Below are 12993 nucleotides of genomic sequence, written 5' to 3'. Positions count from 1 at the left end.
CGCCGAGAACGACGGCCCGCGAGCGAGCGGGGCACGCGCCCTAAACGCCGCCGCCGCCGCCGCTCTCGCCCCGAGCGAGGCAGCGCCTCACCTGCGACGGGAAGCGAGCCGGAGAGGAGGCCGCCCGTGCCCGAACACCGGACGCCGCCGCGGCTCCCCCGGGACAGGGGAGCGCGGAAGAGCCGGCCCGCAGGGGGCCCTCTCCGACGCGACCCGAACGGCCTCATCGATCGCAAGAAAAACAGCGAACAGCGTCGCGTGCGGGCGGGTGTGCGGGAGCAACGTCCGCGAGAGGTGCTCGCGCCGACCCGAACATCGGCCCTGGCAAGAGCCGACCCGCCGGGGAGCCTCTCCGACGTGCTCGGGGAACGCCTCGGCGGGCGCTGCGTGCGGGTGAGGTGAGGTGCATCGTCGGCAAGCGGAGGCGCCGCCGCCTCGGCCGTGCCAATCCGCGCCGCCCGGTCCCCCCTTCGCCTTCCGAGCCTCCGGGACCGGTGAAAGCCGCCGGGGACGCCCCCGGACGCTCAGCGTTCGTGCGCCGGCGGACCACCCGCCGGCTTCCCGCCGCTTTTCTCCACAGCTCTTTCTTTTCCCAGCGACTCGCGCGCGCGAGACCGCTTCTCGCTGCCCGGCGGGGCGAGGGGGGGGGCGGGAGGGAGTCGGCAGGCAGCTAAGGTTGACCAGTCGACAGAACCGACCCCCGAGCCCACGCCGCCAACGACGCCGCGCGACCCCTTTTCGTGCGCCGGCTCCCCCAGCCGCAAGTGCTCGCTCAGCACCGCTTCAGGAGCAGAGTCCCCGCTCTCTCCTATAGACGGACACAAAAGTCACCGCCCCCGAAAAGCTCCAAGACCTTTTCAAGAGTCCCGCAGCGAGGCACCCGAGAGCAACCGACTTTTACCTCGACGTAACTGGAGGCAGAAAGAAACAGCGACGCCTACGACACCTTCCGAGCCGTCTCACGACCTACTCATCTACCGCTAGCCCCACGGCACGCCGCCAAGTCCCGTCCGAGTCAGGGTAGACGTGGCCGCCGTTCCCACAGCCCGACCGTCAGCGACCTCCTCCAGGCGGGCAGACGGGGCGCCCTCGGTAGGACACGGGTAGACCAGGCGGCCACAGGGGGACACGGTACACCTCCCGACCGCGGGAGGACACGGGGAGACCCGCCGGCCGGGACCGAACGCCGTCGGTCTGCCTTCCTTCGCTTTTCGCACGGGCCGTTCCGGCCCTTTTCGGAACTTTTCGGGCCTTTTCGGACCTTTCCGGCGCTTTTCGATGCTTTTCGCGTGGACGGACCCACTCGGGAACCGCGCGACCGACCGACAGACGGATGCCTTCGGACGCGCGCGCGCGCGCGCGCGCCCGTCGGTGCCGGGCAGACCCCGACGCCGTTCTCGCGGCCGGCCCCGCTGCAGCGACCCCTACAGGTCGCCACGGGCTACGCAAACATGGCGACCGCGGCCGGGTAGACCTGGCGGCCGCGGGAGGACACGGGTACGTCAGGCGGCCGCGAGGGGGCGCGGGGGGACCCGGTAGACCTGGCGGCCGCAGGAGAACACGGGGAGACTAGGCGGCCACGGGAGGACGCGGCACACCCGGCGACCGCAGGAGGACACCGGCAGACCCGCCGGCCGGGACCGAACGCCGTCGGTCGGTCTGCCTTCCTTCGCTTTTCGTACGGGCCGTTCCGGCCCTTTTCGGACCTTTTCGGACCTTTTCGGCCCTTTCCGGCGCTATTCGGTGCTTTTCGCGTGGACGGACCCACTCGGGAACCGCGCGACCGACCGACAGACGGATGCCTTTGGACGTGCGCGCGCGCGTCCCTCGGTGCCGGGCAGACCCCGACGCCGTTCTCGCGGCCGGCCCCGCTGCAGCGACCCCTACAGGTCGCCACGGGCTATGCAAACACGGCGACCGCATAGACCCGGCGGCCGCAGGAGGACACGGGGAGACTAGGCGGCCACAGGAGGACGCGGTACACCCGGCAACCGCAGGAGGACACCGGCAGACCCGCCGGCCGGGACCGAACGCCGTCGGTCGGTCTGCCTTCCTTCGCTTTTCGTACAGGCCGTTCCGGCCCTTTTCGGACCTTTTCGGGCCTTTTCGCACCTTTCCGGCACTTTTCGGTGCTTTTCGCCTGGGCGGACCCACTCGGGAATCGCTTGACCGACCGACCGACCGACGGACGCCTTTGGACATGCGCGCGCATGCGTCCTTCGGCTTCCGGGTAGACCCGGACGCCGTTCTCGGCCAGGCGTTTGCCTCTGACGTCAGAGCGACGGGCGGCCCGAGGCAACCGGGGGCCGCGGCCGCGAGCTCGCCTTCTCGAACACCCGCCTCCCCGTAGCCCGGCTACCGGCCCCTATTCGCCTGGGGCGGGTTGGGCTGGGGGGGAGCGACTTTGCACCACGCTAAGCAACTACACGTTTCGTTTTCACAGCACTGTTTTGCTTCGATATGCTTCTCCTGCCACTGCTACGCGTTGCTTTTCCTGACCCTGCTTGACTATGCTTTTCCTGATAAGGCTTTCTTTTCCTTCCGAGGCTTTCCTTCGTCTCGCATTTCTTCCCTTTGCACTGCCGACCGTACCCGGCATGAGGGCCCTGCGGTCTTTGCCCCGCAGACGCCGGGAACCGGCAGGAGGGCTGGCCGCCAGCTCCTTGCATTTGCTTCGCTTCTCTTTGTTTCTCCTTGCTTTGCTTTGCTTTGCTCTGCTCTTCCGGGCACAGTTTTGCTTTTCCTTCTCTCCTTTCCTGTGCTGTTCCTGCCCCTGCTTTGCTTTGCTTTGCCTCAGATTGCTTTGCTTTGGTTCGTTTGCTTTGTCTTTCCTGGCAATGCTTTGCTTTTCCTCGTGCTACTTTGCTTCGCTTTCCTTTGCCTTGCTCTGCTTTTCTGGCCGTGCTTTGTTTCGTTTTGCTTTACTTTGCCTTCCCTCTTTGACACTGTTTTAGTTTTCCTCGTGCTGCCTTGCTTTCCCTTTCTCTGCTTTGCCTTCCCTGCGCATGCTTTCTTTTGCTTTTTCAGGCCACGCTTTCCTTTGTTTAGCTTTGCTTTGTATTCCTGGCACTGCTTCTCTTTTCCTTCTCTACGTTGCTTTGTTTTCCTACCCCCGCTGTGCTTCGCCTTGCCTCAATTTCTTTCTTTCCTTTGCTCTACCTTTCCTGGCCCTGCTTTGTTTTTGTTAGTGTTGGGGAGAATCGAATGGATGTTCTATTAATGTTTCTCAGGTGATGGATCATACGGTATAATTAAATACCATTAAATGTACTTACATTATCGAGTAATCTAGGTACACTGGAAACTTAGGGAGTACATTGAACAATCAAAAGAATCGTTGGAGGGGAACCCCGGGAGGGAATAGGTGCAACCTGACCTTGGATAAGGGCCTGGAGATGATGAAATGAGTTGAAGCAGAACCAAGGAGCGAAGGGAGCATGCGTCGAGTGAGAAAGGTGAAAGAGTTCAGCGGAGAGGAAGACTCCTTACTTCATCTGGACGACCACCTGGACGACCACCAGAGTGCGCCACGCATGTGCAAAGGGGAGGGGAGCTAATTAGAATGAAAAGCGAGGCTGATGTTGCAACCTGTAATGAATATGTATACCTGACGCAATATTGTATGTATAAATAACGGCTGGGAAGTAACGGGACTTGAAGCCAGATTTGGGCACCTGCCCCGGCTTCCAGCGCTGAATAAAGCACCTTCATATAATCACTTGGTGGTTATGTGGTTGCTACGCTAACATTTTGGCGACCCAGATGGGACAGCGTGGGCACTGCTGAGGCGGATCGTGTCTCGGTTTCGCTCCAGCCGGCCCCGAGGGATTCTCGGGGAGCAGTCGACCACGACCGACCTCCGCTGCTCACGACGTACCACTGGAGTGGTAAGCAAAGGTGCTTTCAACTTTGGGTATTCGGTACCGATTTGGTTGGGAAAGCCTGCCGGTCAGACGCGGCGAAAGCCACGCTCGGTTGGGCAGGGAGCTCCCGGGGTAAGCCTAGGCGCCGTCCGTTAGACAGAGCGAAAGTTCTGCAGGTTCGGCATTGGTAATTGTATTGGTTTGTGCTGAAGGGTCAGCACCTGGTATTATTGGTATGTAAAAAGCGTGCTGCTGCTGCTCCGGCAGCTTTTGGGAAAGCACGCTGCTGCTCCGGCAGCTTTTGGGAAAGCACGCTGCTGCTCCGGCAGCTTCTGGAAAGTGTGCTGTTGCTGCTCCGGCAGCTTTCGGGAGAGTGTGTTGCTGCTCCGGCAGCTTTCGGAAGAGTGTGTTGCTGCTCCGGCAGCTTTCGGGAGAGTGTGTTGCTGCTCCGGCAGCTTTCGGGAGAGTGTGTTGCTGCTCCGGCAGCTTTCGGAAGAGTGTGTTGCTGCTCCGGCAGCTTTCGGGAGAGTGTGTTGCTGCTCCGGCAGCTTTCGGGAGAGTGTGTTGCTGCTCCGGCAGCTTTCGGGAGAGTGTGTTGCTGCTCCGGCAGCTTTCGGGAGAGTGTGTTGCTGCTCCGGCAGCTTTCGGGAGAGTGTATTGCTGCTCCGGCAGCTTCCGGGAGAGTGTGTTGCTGCTCCGGCAGCTTTTGGGTCCGTATCATAAGCTCAAAATGAAAAAGATTAAAGAAATTCTGGGAAAAGATGTACCTATCCCGCGGACATCCCCGCTGGGGTGTTTGCTAGCACACTGGAAAGAGGGAGGTTTTGGTCAAGAAATGCGGAAAGGAAAGCTGATTGATTATTGTAATATTTGGTGGCCACAGTATAAACTAGAGGACCAAGAAACTTGGCCTGAGAATGGAACATTGCAATATAATACAATTTTACAATTAATGCTATTTTGTAAGTGGGAAGGAAAATATGATGAACTGCCGTATGTGGAATTATTCTTTTATTTGCGCCGAAAGCCTGAATGGCAGCATGCTTGTGGAATAATGGTGCTTGAAGTTTAAACTGAGGAACGTTGTTGTGCATGTACTAAGGAGAGACGCTGTATACAGCATCAGGCAATAGAGAATAATAAGTATTATGGGGAAATGAATAATGGAAATATTGACTTGGAAGTTGCGCCGTCGGCTCCGCCGGAAGAGCCAGGACAGAGAGAAAAAGAAAAGGAAGATAGCAGTAGTAATGGAGAATCCCCGACTTTAGCCTCCCCTGTGTCACATAGGACCCGGCAACAGCGAAGGGCAGGGGAAACTATAAACGAACAGGGAGGGAAAATAATCGCTCTCCTCAGGCAAGGAGTGGGGACAGAAGGACCGGTATATGTCAAGGTGCCTTTTTCAGCTGGGGATTTAATGATATGGAAGCAAGCAGCCGGCACCTACAGGGAAAACCCAGATAAAGTAGCTAGGATAATGAAAATGATAATTAAAACCCAAAATCCCGATTGGGATGATCTCCAGGTGATCCTGGATACTTTGATGGATTCAACAGAAAAGGACATGGTATTACGGGCAGCCAGAGAGAGAGCCCGAGAAGATATACGTAATGGATTAGTGCTTGGAAATCTAGATCAAAACTTCCCCACCGAGGATCCCCAATGGGATTATAACACAGGGGATGGAATAAGGAGGCTGAAGAGATATCAAGATTGGGTACAAATCGGGGTACAGAATGCCATGCCCCGGACCATAAATTGGTCAAAATTGTATAATGTCAGGCAAGAAAAAGCGGAATCACCTTCCGCCTTTTTAGAGAGATTGAAAGAAACTAAAGAGCCCTTGGTAAAAAATTCAAATGGGAAATAAGGAAGTAAAATTTTTAATTGATACAGGGGCCACATATTCAGTACTCAATAGATTAAGTGGTAAGATAGGGGAAAGGAAAACTACTATTGTAGGTGCCACCGGGAAGGAGGAAATACGGCCGTTCTTACAACCCCTTGATTTACAGTTTGGAGGTAAAGAAATTACGCATGAATTTTTATATGTACCAGAATGCCCTATTCCTCTTTTGGGACGGGATTTGCTAACTAAACTATAATGTTTGAAGATGGAGAATTGATTATGAGAATCCCGGAATCAAAAGTGGGACAAATATTAATGATTAAAGAGAAGGCTGTTCCTCATATACCAAAAGAGGTAGAAAATGCAGTAATGCCTGCTGTCTGGGAAACGGACGTGCCTGGAAAATCGAAACTAGCCCAGCCAGTAAAAATTGAACTTAAGGAAGGGGCCCGACCGGTACGGATTAAACAGTACCCGTTGAAGCTAGAAGCTAGGCTAGGGATAGTAAAGATTATAGATAAATTTCTTAGCTACCACATTCTGGAGGAATGCAAATCTGAATATAATACCCCAATTTTCCCAGTAAAGAAACCTAATGGGGAATACAGGCTAGTGCAGGACCTTAGGGCAATAAACGAAATAACAAAAGATATTCACCCAGTGGTGGCTAATCCTTATACATTGTTAACATCTGTAAAAGAGAAATATAAGTGGTTTACGGTAATTGATTTAAAAGACGCCTTCTTCTGCATACCCATTGACAAGGAAAGTAGAAAGCTTTTTGCTTTTGAATGGGAAAATCCACGGAACGGACGAAAGATGCAACTAACCTGGACAAGATTGCCTCAAGGATTCAAGAATAGCCCGACCCTCTTCGGCAGTCAACTAGCTAAAGAAATAGAAGACTGGATTAACCAAGAACAGATTCAGGTACCAAAGGACCGATACTTGCTGCTACAATATGCGGACAATATATTAATAGCTACCAAAGGAGAGTCAGAATGTATTCAGGTAACTATTGATATTTTGAATCAATTGGGACTAAATGGGTACAAGGTTTCTAAACAAAAGGCACAAATCGCGTGCACAACAGTAATTTATTTGGGATGTGAAATTTCTCAAGGACAAAGAAAATTGGGAGTTAACCGAATACAAGCTATTTGTGAAATCCCCGAGCCGCGAAATCTGCACGAACTACGGGCTTTCCTAGGTATGGCCGGGTGGTGTAGACTGTGGGTAATGGACTATGGACTCATAGCAAAGCCCCTCTATGAAACCCAAAAGGCCTGTACATTTACCTGGGGAAAGCCACAACAAGAGGCCTTTAAGAAATTAAAAGAAGCCCTGATAAAGGCGCCTGCCTTGGGCTTGCCGGACTTATCAAAGGACTTTCAGCTGTTTGTGCATGAGAGACAACGATTGGCATTAGGAGTACTGACCCAGCGACTTGGGAGCTGGAAAAGACCTGTGGGGTATTTTTCTAAACAATTGGATGCGGTAAGCGCCGGATGGCCCTCGTGTTTAAGGGCCGTGGCAGCCACAGTCCTTTTAATACAGGCAAAAGGGGGGCCATTGGCTATCGCCCAGCCGAATGAATCTTAAGAACTACTAACCTATTGAACCCAGCAGTGTTTCTAGGAACAACTGCGGAGGAAGGAGACCTCAGTCATGATTGCGTGGAGATCATCGAACATACCTATGCCAGCAGAACAGACTTAAAAGATCAGCCTCTGGAGAGACCGGATTGGGAACTTTTCACGGATGGAAGCAGCTTTGTGGAAAATGGGACTCGTTTTGCAGGATACGCGGTAACTACATCAAAGGTAGTGATTGAGGCAAATTCCCTACCTCCGGGGACTTCAGCCCAACGAGCAGAAATAGTCGCCCTGACACGAGCCCTGGAACTAAGCGAGGGTAAGAATGTGAATATTTGGACAGATTCAAAATATGCATTCGGGGTAGTCCACGTACATGGGGCATTATGGAAAGAAAGGGGAATGCTATCCTCACAAGGGACTAATATAAAATATCAGGAAGAAATATTGAAATTAATAACAGCTGTACAGAAACCCCAACAGGTGGCCATAATGCATTGTAAAGCTCATCAAGGAGGGATGTCAGAGATTGCAGAAGGTAACAGATTGGCAGATTTGACGGCCCGGAAGGTCGCGCGTGAAGTACGGAAAGTAATGGCTCTAATTCCATCGAAGGTAGGCCTCTCTTGTTTTAAATTACCTAAAGACCCAAAGTATTCAGCAGAAGATGAGAGACTTGCAAATTTGATGAAGGCCCGGAAGAATCCTGACGGATGGTATGTGACTACGACAGGACAACTCATAGTGCCTCCTATAATAATGCGAGAAATCTTACAAATAAAACATAATGAATGTCACTGGGGTGCAGAAGCAATGGTGACCTATTTGAAACGAGGTGTCATCTCGGTACACATGTTAACAATGGCAAAGTCAGTAATGTCAAAATGTGAGCTTTGCTTAAAGAATAACCCGGTAGCAAGGAAACATGCTGAGATGGGGAGAATTAGAGCTGGAATAGAGCCTGGAGATTACTGGCAAATAGATTTCGTGGAACTGCCTAAAGCAAGAGGTTATAAATACCTATTGGTAGGGGTTGATACTTTTTCAGGATGGCCGGAGGCCCTTCCCTGTCGCACCAACCAAGCAAAGGAAACGGTAAAATGGTTACTACAGGAAATAATCCCTAGATTTGGTGTACCATTGGGTATTTCTTCAGACAGGGGACCACATTTCATTGCCAATGTGGTTAAGGAGGTTAGTAGGTTAGTGGGAATTACCTACCCCATGGAGGCCTCAATCTAGTGGTCAGGTAGAGAGGATGAACCAAACTTTAAAAGGACAATTAAGCAAAATCTGTCAGGAAGCTAAAATACAGTGGCCACAGGCCTTACCAATAGCCTTGCTAAGAATTAGAATAAAGCCAAGAAGTGGGATGTCAGTAAGTCCCTATGAAATCATGTCTCCTGAACCGAACCCGAATATGCATGTTACCGGTAAACAGTAATGAAAATACTTGCTCTTGGTATGAAGTATTTTCAAAGGGGGGAAATGTTAGTGTTGGGGAGAATCGAATGGATGTTCTATTAATGTTTCTCAGGTGATGGATCATACGGTATAATTAAATACCATTAAATGTACTTACATTATCGAGTAATCTAGGTACACTGGAAACTTAGGGAGTACATTGAACAATCAAAAGAATCGTTGGAGGGGAACCCCGGGAGGGAATAGGTGCAACCTGACCTTGGATAAGGGCCTGGAGATGATGAAATGAGTTGAAGCAGAACCAAGGAGCGAAGGGAGCATGCGTCGAGTGAGAAAGGTGAAAGAGTTCAGCGGAGAGGAAGACTCCTTACTTCATCTGGACGACCACCTGGACGACCACCAGAGTGCGCCACGCATGTGCAAAGGGGAGGGGAGCTAATTAGAATGAAAAGCGAGGCTGATGTTGCAACCTGTAATGAATATGTATACCTGACGCAATATTGTATGTATAAATAACGGCTGGGAAGTAACGGGACTTGAAGCCAGATTTGGGCACCTGCCCCGGCTTCCAGCGCTGAATAAAGCACCTTCATATAATCACTTGGTGGTTATGTGGTTGCTACGCTAACATTTTTGCTTGTGCTACTTTGCACTGCTTTGCTTTGCCTTGCTCTGCGTTGCCTTTCCTGACCATGCTTTTTCAGGCCGTGCTTTCCTTTGGTGTGCTTTGCTTTGTATTCCTGCCATGGCTTTGCTTTACCTTCTCTGCTCTGCTTTTCTTTGCTCTGCCTTGCACTGCTTTGCCTTTCCTGGACATGCTTTACTTTGCTTTTCCTGGCCCTGCTTTCCTTGTTTTTTTTTGTCCTTTTTTTTTTTTTTTATAGGTACATATTCATTGCATTGCTTTGTTTTATTTTTGGACCTTGTTTGCTTTGCTTTTCTGTCCGCGCTTTGCTTTTTGAATACCCCACGCAGGTGACTGGGTGCTCTGGGGAGATCTTTGGCTGCCTCAGCAAATTGCTTGTGCAGCACAGGGAGGTGCTTTTGCGTACCAAGGATGTGATGGGTGTACCAGAGTGATGCTTGGGGATCCTGGGTATCTACCTCTCCTACCCCAGGGACAAGTTAGGGTACTCCACAGAGGTCTCTGCATGCTTCACAGAGGTGCTTTTTGAACGACCGAGATGCTGAAAGAACTTGCTTGGGAGCTCTGGACGGATGTCAAAGTACCTTGGGATGTGCTTGGGTTCCCTGGGGAGATGTTTCAATAATGCTGCAGTGGGGTGCCTGAGTGCTGTGGGGAGATGCGTGGGCTCTCCAGGAAGATGCTTGCGTTCTCGGGGGGTTATGCTTGTGTGCCTCAGGGAAATAGCCGTGTTCCTGGGGAAATGCTTTGCTGCTGCTGGGGAATCGTAGAATCATAGAATAGCCCGAGTTGGAAGGGACCCATAAGGATGATCAAGTCCAACCCCTGGCACCGCACAGGTCTACCCAAAATGCTTGGGTCCTTAAAAGGGTCATGTTTGGATGCCCTACAATGATGCTTGGGTGCTCCAGAGAGATGCCTGGCTGAGCCAGGCAGAACCTTGTGAGCTCAGGGTGATGTTGGGATCTCCTGGAAGGTGCTGGAATGCTCTTGGATGATGCCTCACAGGTAGAATGTAGTGCTTAGGTGTCCTGGGGAGATGCCTGTCTACTCCAACACAAGGCTTGTGTGCCCTGGGGAAAATCTCGGTGATTTCAAGAGGTGCTTATGTTCCTTGGCGAGAGGCTTGGGTGTCGTGGAGAGTGCTCCAGGAAGATGCTTGTATTCCCAAGGGACACTGGTTCTTTCCCTAGGGAGGTTCATGTCTTCTCTAGGGAGGTGCCTGAATGCTCCTTGGACATGCTCGTGTACTCTGGGGAGCTGCTTGGGTACTCCTAGTACAATATGGTTGGGTGCTCTGGGGAGATGCTTGGGTGCTCCCAAGATGGGGAATGGTCTGGGGAATGTTTGGCTGCACCTTAGAGCACAAAAATCTATCCCCTAATCACACAAAGCTCTGCCCCAGGCACCCAAGCATCTCCCTGCAACACAGAAGCACCTCCCTGCAATACCCAAGCACCTCATTGCACCTCACACAGGAACCTTCCCACCACAGTCCTACATCTGACTGGAGAACCCAAGCATCTCCCCAGGGCACCAAAACACCACCTGGGGCACACAAACATCCCACTGGACATGAGAAGCACCTTCCTTGGCACCCAAGAGCTTCTGAGGGCTGCACAAGTACCTACCAGGGTCATTCAAGTATGTCCCCGTGCTCATGCACGCACCCCCCCAGGGGACACAGATACCAAAGAGCAGGAACTAAGCATCTCCCCACAGCACTCCAGCATCTCCCTGGAGCCAAGCATCACACAAAAAGCACCCAACCATCTCCCTGGAGCACCCAAAATCCTCTCTGGAGAAACACAGCTTTACCCTGGATCAAACTAGCCTCTCCCTTGGGCACACAACCACATCTCCTAGGGTACACAAGCATCCCCAAATAGCACTCAAGCATTTCTCTGGAGCCACCAAGAAACAGCCAGGATCACCAATCCATCTTCCTGAGACATCCAAAAAAATCTCTGCATCACCCAGCTGTCTTCTTGGAGAAACCAAGCATCTCCCTGCACACCCAGGGAGCATCTGGACACAGCAGCTAAGAAGCCTGGGGAGCACCCAGATTCTTCTTGCCATAGCCAAGAACTTCCATCGAGCAAGAAAGCAGCTCCTGAGTCCCGCGGGCACCTTCTCAGGCACCCAGGCATCATCTCTGCACTGGGATGAGCACACAAGCATCTCCTCCCCACATTGGTTCCTGGACCATTCAGGCTCACACTGCACTTCAGCCCCTGCTCCATCGCGCACTCACCTCCCTGTCCTGCCCTGCTCTGCCCTCTGCTGCCTGCTGCCAGGGGCTTCCATCCCGACTGGGGCCTGCCCCCAACCAGGGGCCTTTTATCCCAACTGGGCTACCGTGTCGCGGCCCCACTGTGACGCCTAGGTGACACAGCCACCGCTGCCCCGCTGCCCATTGTGATGCCTGGGTGACACATTTTCTGCGTCCCATTTCCCTGGGACAGCCAAACACCTTGCTGGGGAACACAATCACCTCCCTTGAAGACCAAAGATCTCCCTGGGGGACCCAAGCATTTTCCCAGGGCATGCTGCCATCTCCTCAGGGCGTTCAAGCACATTCCAGGAGCACACAGTCTTCTCCTGGAGGCACCCAAGAACATTCCCAGAGCACCCAAGCATCGATTTGGAGCAAGAAAGCACAACACAGGGGCACCCAGGCATGTCTCGAAAGCACCCAAGCATCTCCTTCGTGCAATCTAGCATCTCCTCAGGGTACACAAGCACCTCCAGGGGCATCCAGCGATCTTCCTGGGGACCCCCAGCACTTCCCTGTGGTCCACAAGCACTTCCCAGGGGGACACAAGCTTGTTTCCAGTAAACCAATGCTTCTCACCTGAGGAAACACACATATCCCCACAGCACCCACGCATCGTTCTCCAGCACTCAGCAGTCTCGTTGGAGCATGCAAGCACCTCAGCGGGGCAAACAAACACCTTCTCAGGGAACTCAACAACACTCTTGGAGCGCTCAAGCACCTCCCTGGAGCCCACAAACTGCTCTCTGCAGTACTCATGCACATCCTGGGGCACCCAAGTGACGCCAGAGGAATAGAGCTTCTTCCTAGAGAGCCCAAGGACATTCCCCGGGCACACAAGCACCTCTCTCCCCAGGGCACATAAGCATATCCTTGCTTCACCGAAGTTTCTCCCGTGGTCACTCAGACATCTCCCTAGAGGTCGTAAGCATCATGGTGGAACACACAAGCACCTCCCTGGACACTTCTTCCTGGAGCACCTGACTGTCTTACTCATGGCAACCAAACACCACCCTTGACATTGAAACATATCCCTGGAGAACCCATGTCTCTTCCCGGTGCAACGAAGGATCTCCCCAACATATCAAAGCATCTTCCCAGGACACCCAAAAACCTTCATATCACCACTTTGGTGGAAGGTCTGCAACACCGTTTGTGCAGCAAACACTTGGTTCCCATTGTGCTGTGGGGGCTGCTCAAAGCCAGCCCCTGCTCGAGCAGCTGCTGTGCTCCAGCCCCTGCTCACGCTGCAGCGGGACTCTGGCCCTGCTCAGCCTCGGACACCGCTTCAGCCCCTGCTCATTGCGCACTCACCTCCCTGTCCTGCCCTGCTCTGC

Source organism: Anser cygnoides, unplaced genomic scaffold (genome assembly GCF_040182565.1).
Source record: "Anser cygnoides isolate HZ-2024a breed goose unplaced genomic scaffold, Taihu_goose_T2T_genome scaffold_87_1, whole genome shotgun sequence".
In the NCBI taxonomy this organism is placed as follows: domain Eukaryota; kingdom Metazoa; phylum Chordata; class Aves; order Anseriformes; family Anatidae; genus Anser; species Anser cygnoides.
This window is presented reverse-complemented; position numbering follows the sequence as displayed.